Source organism: Bison bison, unplaced genomic scaffold (assembly GCF_000754665.1).
Source record: "Bison bison bison isolate TAMUID 2011002044 unplaced genomic scaffold, Bison_UMD1.0 scf7180017864461, whole genome shotgun sequence".
In the NCBI taxonomy this organism is placed as follows: domain Eukaryota; kingdom Metazoa; phylum Chordata; class Mammalia; order Artiodactyla; family Bovidae; genus Bison; species Bison bison.
In genome coordinates this window covers 17,877,087-17,885,157 of record NW_011495023.1, presented here as the reverse complement: position 1 = coordinate 17,885,157, position 8,071 = coordinate 17,877,087, and the positions used below count along the sequence as shown (strand labels likewise).

General features: G+C 48.8%; 1 long non-coding RNA gene across 2 annotated transcripts in view; it reads right to left on the bottom strand.

The window, feature by feature from the left end:
* Positions 1-8,071, bottom strand: part of LOC105003068 — a 33,244-nt gene that overhangs the window by 24,268 nt on the left and 905 nt on the right. For both annotated transcript variants that reach the window (XR_827072.1, XR_827071.1), the window contains exon 2: positions 5,730-5,922. This is a non-coding gene — a long non-coding RNA (uncharacterized LOC105003068). The remainder of the gene's footprint in view (positions 1-5,729; positions 5,923-8,071) is intronic.

Genomic DNA, 8,071 nt, shown 5'->3' with positions numbered 1-8,071 from the left:
AAGGAATGATGCTAAAGCTGAAACTCCAGTACTTTGGCCACCTCATGCGAAGAGTTGACTCATTGGAAAAGACCCTGATGCTGGGAGGAATTGGGGGCAGGAAGAGAAGGGGACGACAGAGGATGAGATGGCTGGATGGCATCACCGACTCGATGGACGTGAGTTTGAGTGAACTCCGGGAATTGGTGATGGACAGGGAGGCCTGGAGTGCTGCAATTCGTGGGGTTGCAAAGAGTCAGACACGACTGAGCGACTGAACTGACTGACTGACTGACTGATACGATATTTCTCCTTCTCTGTCTGACTTACTTTACTACTGAGTGCCTCCTGTATGCTCAGTGCTGGAGATACAAAGATGACGGGGACATAGTCCCTACCCTGATCATGAAATCACCTTGAACTTGCTAATGTGAGGTTTCTATGGTGCTTCCAGGTGGAGCTGGATATTCAGATCTAAGCTTTGAAGTGACGTTCAGACTGTAGATTGTAACTGGGCAGACATCCCAGGTTGTAGCCGATTGTAAGCGGGCAACACACGGCCCAGGACTGGGTGTAAAGTGAGAAGCGCTATGAGCAGCAGACGGGCTCTGGGATGTGGGTGTCCAGCAAGAGCAGAGGGTCTCAGAGTCAGGAGGGCAACTCAGGGGACCGTGGTCAGAAGCAGGGCAGGGGAGTGTCCAGAAACATGAAAGGACAAAGCAAGAAAGCCACCAAGAAGATGGAAAAATGGCCCTTGGATTTGCAATAGGAAGAAGGCCCTTGACAGTTGCTCTGGGATGATCGGGGTGACAGTAAGAGAGATGGCCCAACGCAGGGGTCCTTTAAGGTGCATGTGTGAGAAGAGAAGAGATGTGCGGTGGGCAGTCCTAGGAGGGCACTGAGGGTCCCTGGGGAAGAAGGGCTGGAGGTTTTATTTCTGGTGATTTTTATTTTGGGTTTGGTTTTTTGTTTGTTTGTTTCCATGGGGAGAAAATGATCTGATGGTGTTTATAGGTGGAGGGAAACAGCCAGTAGGGAGAGAGAGGCTAGCTGTAAGCCCAGGAGGAAAAACTGACTTCCTCATGCCCTCCATCCCAGACAAGCCATGTGCTCTGGGCCCCTTCCTGCCTTCGCTCATTCTCACACTTCTCACCTATACAGCCTACTGAGTAAAAGGGAGAACTATACAGAAGTTTTCTCCATTCCCCAGCTTGAGCCTCTCAGATCTCCAGACTGCAAGGGAAGGAATTATACAGATTAAGTGTGTTTATGTAATTTTCTTTGAAATAGTAACCAGCCTTGCAATCGGACATCAGCAGATGAATGCATCTGATAAAGTGCAGCCGGTTCAAAGCAGTCATTCACTAGTGTGGCTGATATGTAAGTGAAGACTGTCTTCCTTCTGCACCTGAAGTAGTGGCAGGGATCACCATCTACCCATTATTCCCCAGTTGAGTCTTCATATTTCCATGCCTGAACACTGGGTAGTGTGATTCTAGTATAGCCCTGTTCCAAACATGAGGTTAATACTTAGATTTATAAATCATCTACCTAATTATAACAGAGAATTTGTATGCATGTGAAGATATTCAGGCATAGAGTAAACAGTCTCTCTCTATGTGTGTGTGTGTGTGTGTGTGTGTATGTGTGTTTATAGGTAGGTAGGTTTAGTTGCTAAGTCATGTCTGAGTCTTGCAACCCCATGGACTGTAGCCTGCCAGGCTCCTCTGTCCGTGGGAGTCTCCAGGAAGGAATACTGGAGTGGGTTGACATTTCCTTCTCCAGGAGATTTTCCCGACCCAGTGATTAAATTCAGGTCTCCTGCATTGCAGGTAGACTTTTTACCAACTGAGCCACCAGGGAAGCCCTATATACAAGATTCTACAATCTTGATTATTGTAGAAAATATATTTGGATGACTTTCATTAAGGCCAGACCATGTTTAATAGGCCCATTTTAATACAAGAAGTATTGACTACATCCTTACAATTTACTCAACAGAAACCCACAGTTTTCTAGTTTGTGAATATCATAAACCTCAGGCGATGAAGCCCTTGGCAGGAGTGGGTTCGGCCCCTGCCATGGAGGGAAGTGGGATCTTTGTTGTCTCGATGCAGAGACATCTTAATGTCTTTATCTATATTTTCAGGAGCCTCAGGCCCCTGCACCTAGATTAGCTGATAGCAGGTCCCAGGGCCACTTAATAAACAGCTTTGAATTGAGTGGCATAAACAAGCAGAGAACAAACCCTACTACCTCCCAAGACCTAAGAAAGCACCAGTATACTGGTCCCTTCTGGCTCCTTCAGGACCTGACAACATGCAGGGGTCAGTCTGGCACAGGGAGCCAGGCCTCCAAACAGAGGAGTCTCTCAAAAAAGACACGATTCGGTGACCATGTGTCTCCATTTCCAACAATCTTAACACACGTGCGTTTGGGGACAGCATTAGTCATGACAATGGCCAAGTTCAGAGGTCACTCAGAACCCCTGATGTCCTGTTTGCCCCTCTCCCCTTCCCGTGAGGCTGCCTTCAGATGGGAAAGATGAAAAGCTGAAATCAAACTGGTCACTTTGTTTCCACAGTTAGTTCTCAGGTTGAGAGACTCGCTGGCAGGAGAGTCAGGGGCATTTGTCCAGGAGAAGATGCTGCCGTATGTCTGTCTCCCCCACCCCCCTGCTCCTCTGAGGGCCTCTGTCTGTCTGACACCAGCATGCGCTGGCAATGATGTGCCCCGCACCTTCCATGTGTTCAAACACTCAGCAGTTTTAATTAACTGACTGCTGTTCCAAGAACCGACATCAAATAGTCTTGTGATCTTTCCTGGTGAAGCAGGAACCACTAGGTAAGGAGACAGGAAGCAGCCCCGCCCCCACCCCTGCTGGTTCCACTGAGCTGGGGCCAGAAACACCCCATAAACCCTCGGCTGTCATTTAATAGAAATAATGTCATTGGGGAGTTGCCACGGCCCAGTGGCCTCCCGCTGAGCCCAGACTCCGGGGGAGGAGGGGGTGATGCACGCCAGTTCTCACTGATCAACCGGTAAACCCTGGCCCCCATCCTACAGATAAAGCACAACAAAGGGGAGCTGCTGACCGCTGTAATAAAAAGGCGGTTCCAACCAGGTTTCTTTTTAACTCAGTGGAATGAATATTGTGAAAGAGTTGGGGAGCAGAGAAGTCAAATCAGGAGCTGAAACAAAATGACTTAATTGCTTTGCCACATCCACGCATTTTTAAAATGAGAGGTGCAGCGGGCAAGATTGCATCACCGAGATTTTAAAGCCTTGGTTACTGCAAGCAAACACAGCCGCAAACCTGATGGAAAGCCTGGCCAAGTTGAAATGGATGCGAGGTTGGCTTTATTACAGACGGGTAAAGAGGTACAATTCGTGGGGCAGACAGCTTTCGCATTCCTCTGGCCTGATGTCGTTTTTTAGACAGACGTGGGGTTGGACGTTCTGAGCCAAAGGATACGGATGCAGATCGCCCAGGCATGTGGTTCTGTTTTTCAGCTCTTCTGGAGGTCTCATTACCTAGTGACCCACTCTCTGGTTTTTTGTAGCTGAGCCTCGTCTGAATATTCATTGCAAGGACTGATGTTGAAGCTGAAGCTCCAATACTTTGGCAACCTGATGCGAAGAAAAGACCCTGATGCTGGGAAAGACTGAGGGCAGGAGCAGAAGGGGGAGACAGAGGATGAGACGGTTAGATAGCATCACCGACTCAATGGACATGAGTTTAAGCAAACTCCGGGAAACAGTGAAGGACAGGGAAGCCTGGTGTGCTGCGGTCCATGGGGTCGCAAAGAGTAGGACATGACTTAGCAACTGAACAACAACTCATCTTCCTGATTTAATTAACAAGCCTATGCTAGTCTCCCTCTGCCATGACTTTTCACCTCCAACATACAAAATGCAGAGCTGAAAGTGATTTGTGGGGACTAGTGGACTCTGGCCCTTCCAGAGAGTGAAGCCCTGCCTGTTCCATCTGTGGTGCAGGAACTTAGGCAGGTCAGTTTCTATGAGTTTCAGGTTCATTATCTCTGAAATCGAGTGAATGATATTAATACTCAGTGTACTCGTTATCTATTGATGCCTGAGCGAATTACCAAAACTTAGCCGCTTAGAACCCCAGACATGGATAATATCCCACATTTTCTGAAGGTCAGGCATCAAGAGCAGTTCAGCAGGGATGTACGGGTTCAGGACTTCCCACAGGGCAGGTGTGGGCTGGAGCCGCTTCTTCTGAAGGCTCGACCTGGGCCGGGGCTCTGCCTCCCCACACACGGGTCCCTCCTGGGGCCACGCACCCCCAAGCCTCAGTTCCTTCGCTGTGGGCCTCTCCTGAGCCATCTAGGTGTTTTCATGACATGGCAACTGGCATCCCCCAGGGTAGGTGATCTGAGGGACAGCACAAAGAAGCCACCATGTCTCTATGCTGAAACCTCGGAAATGACCTCGGAAATCACTTCTGCTGTGACCTCTTGGCCACACAGACCCACCTGGAGAAGATAAGAGATGGGGAGGCTACAAACGCTTGAAGCCCAGGGGGCAGGGGTCATGGGGGCGTGGTAGAGGCCGCCAGCCCTGCCCCCAGAATGGGCCTTGGAAGCGAGTGTTGACCCTCAACCAACAGCAGAGACAGGGAACTGATAGAGAAACATATACAGAAAGGGGCAAGTGAGAGGCAACACTCATTCAGCCAAAGGCAATGGCACCCCACTCCAGTACTCTTGCCTGGAAAATCCCATGGACGGAGGAGCCTGGTAGGCTGCAGTCCATGGGGTCGCTAAGAGTCGGACACAACTGAGCGACTTCACTTTCACTTTTCACTTTCATGCATTGGAGGAGGAAATGGCAACCCATGCCAGGGTTCTTGCCTGGAGAATCCCAGGGATGGCGGGGCCTGGTGGGCTGCCGTGTATGGGGTTGCACAGAGTCGGACACGACTGAAGCGACTTAGCAGCAGCAGCAGCAGCCTGTGCCTGACACTGTTCGGGGAACTTGGATCATATTAATACACAAAACCAAGACCACTGTGCTCATGCAGCTGACATTCCAGGGAGGGACACGGGCCATTAAAACAGACATAGTAAGTCAGTAGTTACGCAGCCTGTCACAAACAAGGGAGGACACACAGATGAAGGGCCACAGTAGAGCACGTATGGGAGATGCAGGTAGACATACTAAAAACATGGAGCTGGGATCGGCCTCCCTGAAACAGGAAGTGGAGAAGGAGTTTGATGAGGGACTGAAGCCAAGCTAATCTTCAGGGAAAGCGACCCAGGTGGAGCAAGCGGCAGGTGCAGGCCTCACAGGGAGATTACCTCTCACCTGTGATGGGAAGACGACTTGGGTGTGAAAGTCAAAGAGAAAAGTCCCGGGGTGGGACAAGATCATGTGGGGTGGTGGTTTAGCGGGGGCCTCCCAGACTCCCATTCCATGAGGGTGAAACTGTGCAACTGTAGAGCACAAGGAACTCAATCTTTTATAATAACCTACAAGGGAATTTTCAGTTATATAAAAGAATATGTATACACCCATTGTGCGTGCATGGGTATATATATTCTTTTATATATCTGTATTACTGCCAGAATGTGAGACCCAGGTCTGTGCTGAGGCTGTGATTCTGAAGGCTGCTCCTGACCAATGACGAAGCAGAGAAGGGCTCCGAGGCACACACTGGTCTGGGAAACACGAACCCCTCTGCAGGACAGGAGCGGGGAGGGGGTTGCCAGAGATATGCGTACCTTCAGAGCCAGTGTTCTCCTGGCATCTGTCCATCTCCCTCTCCTCTTCACCTGGGGGCTGACTCACTTGGCAGCTTCATGGCTTTCCCTGCGTCCTCTTCCCTTTCCCGATGTTTCCTCATGGGCAGATTCCCTCACAAAATCTTCCCTCATTTAACGCCACCTTGGTGTCAGCATCTCAGGAGACAAACCCCTGGGAGAAATAAAAGTGGAAATGAGGCCGAGCGGAAGCCCCGCGGTGATCCAGGCAGCCTGAGGCTGGTGGGGGCTGGGGTGAAACATGGCGGGACTCTGCGGGTTCCAGCACAAATCCTCTCCATGTCTCCCCCACCCCTGCACCACCACTTCTTGCTTGGAGGAAATAAGAGTTCATTCAGACACCTTGATCTTCCCTGAGTTCCAAAGGGAAGGTTCACACAGTTGCTAATCAGGGAAGGGAGGGGATACAGAGACAAGGGAGGAGCTGACAAGAAACAAAGTGCATCAAAAAGTCTGCCCAAAAAAGTCTACAAATAATAAATGCTGGAGAGGGTGCGGAGAAAGGGGAACCTCCTACACTGTTGATAAGAATGCAAATGGGTGCAGACACTGCAGAGAACAGCATGGATGTTCTTTAAAAAAACTAAAAATAGAGTTACCGTAAGATCTAGCAATCTCACTCCTGGGATCTAGCCGGAGAAAACTATAATTGGAAAAGATACATGCACCCTTATGTTCATAGCAGCACTATTTACAATAGCCAAGACATGAAAGCAACCTTCACGTCCATCAGCAGATAAAGAAGATGCGGTGCATATGTACAATGGAATGCTACTAAGCTATTAAAAAGAAGGAAATATTGCCATTTGCAGCAACATGGATGGACCTGGAGATTATCATACTAAGTGAATAAATCAGACAGAAAAAGACAAATAATCATATGATACCACTCACACGTGGAGTCTGAAAAAAAGTTACACAAATGAACTCATTTACAAAGCACAAAGGGACCCACAGACATAGAAAACAAATTTATGGCTACCAAAGGGAGAGTAGGGGAGGGATACATTAGGAGGATCAGATTAACATACAAACCCTACTATGTATCAAATAGATAACCAACAAGGACCTACTATAGACCACAGGGAACTCTACTCAATATTTTATAATAACCTGTAAGGAAAAGAATCTGAATATATGCTATGGTGTGCTTAGTCCCTCAGTCACGTCCGACTCTTTGCCACCCTAAGGACTGTAGCCCACCAGGCTCCTCTGTCCATGGGGATTCTCCAAGCAAGAATAATGGAGTGGGTTGCCATGCCCTCATCCAGGGGACCTTCCCAACCCAGGGATCAAACCCAGGTCTCCCGCATTGCAGGCAGATTCTTTACCATCTGAGCCACCAGGGAAGCCCATTTATGTGTGTGTGTGTGTATAATTTTATGTAACTGAAACTAACATGACATTGTAAATCAACTATACTTCAATTAAAAAAAAAAGCAAATACAAACCTTAAAAAAAAATGGTGCAGTCATGGGACAGGGTTCTGTCTCCTCCTCAAGAAATACACATAGCAATATCTTTGGGTTCTTCTGTAGGAACTAAGGCCCCCACCCAGGTGGAGGATGGTGAATGCATGCTAAGTACGAGATTCCTGGAGCATCACCCTCTTACCTTACCACCAACCAATCAGAAGAAAGTCTACAGACAGTGGAAGATAAGGGAGACTCTGATTCCCTCCCCCAAACAATTCTCCCTTTAAAAACTTTCATGTTGGAGCAGAATCTTTGAAGTTGGGTTTCTGACAGGAGTTCACCTTCTCCCAGGTTTCTGGCCTCCTGAATGAAGCAGGCTTTCCTTTCCAACTCACAATCATTTCTCAAGAGCGGGAAGTAGCCAAACCTGAGTCTGGTAACAGCAGGCAGCCAGGAGGTAAGGAGTGATCTGATTCAGAGCATAGGTTGAAGGCAGAGCCTTTGGAATTCCTGGAGCATTGGAGGTGAGATGTGAGAAGAGGAGTCAAAGATTTTGCCTAAGAAGCTGGACTTGTACAGCTGCCGATGCCTGGGATGGGGGAAGGTTGTAGGTGGGGCAGATATGGAGGGAATTTGTACACATCCAGGTTGCTGTCTCCTGAGCATTCATGTGAAGGTATCCAGTAGGGAGTTGGATACACGTATGTGTGCTTTGGGAGAGAGGTCTGGGCTGGGCTAGACATTTGGGAGTTACTATATGGATGCTGTTTACAGACAGGGGGCAGGTGAAACCTCAAGGGAGCAAGTGGGGACAAAGAGGGAAGAGGCCAGGGATTCCAAGACAGACTGTCGGTAGCAGCGGGAGACCCAGCATGGAAGAGGCAGGAC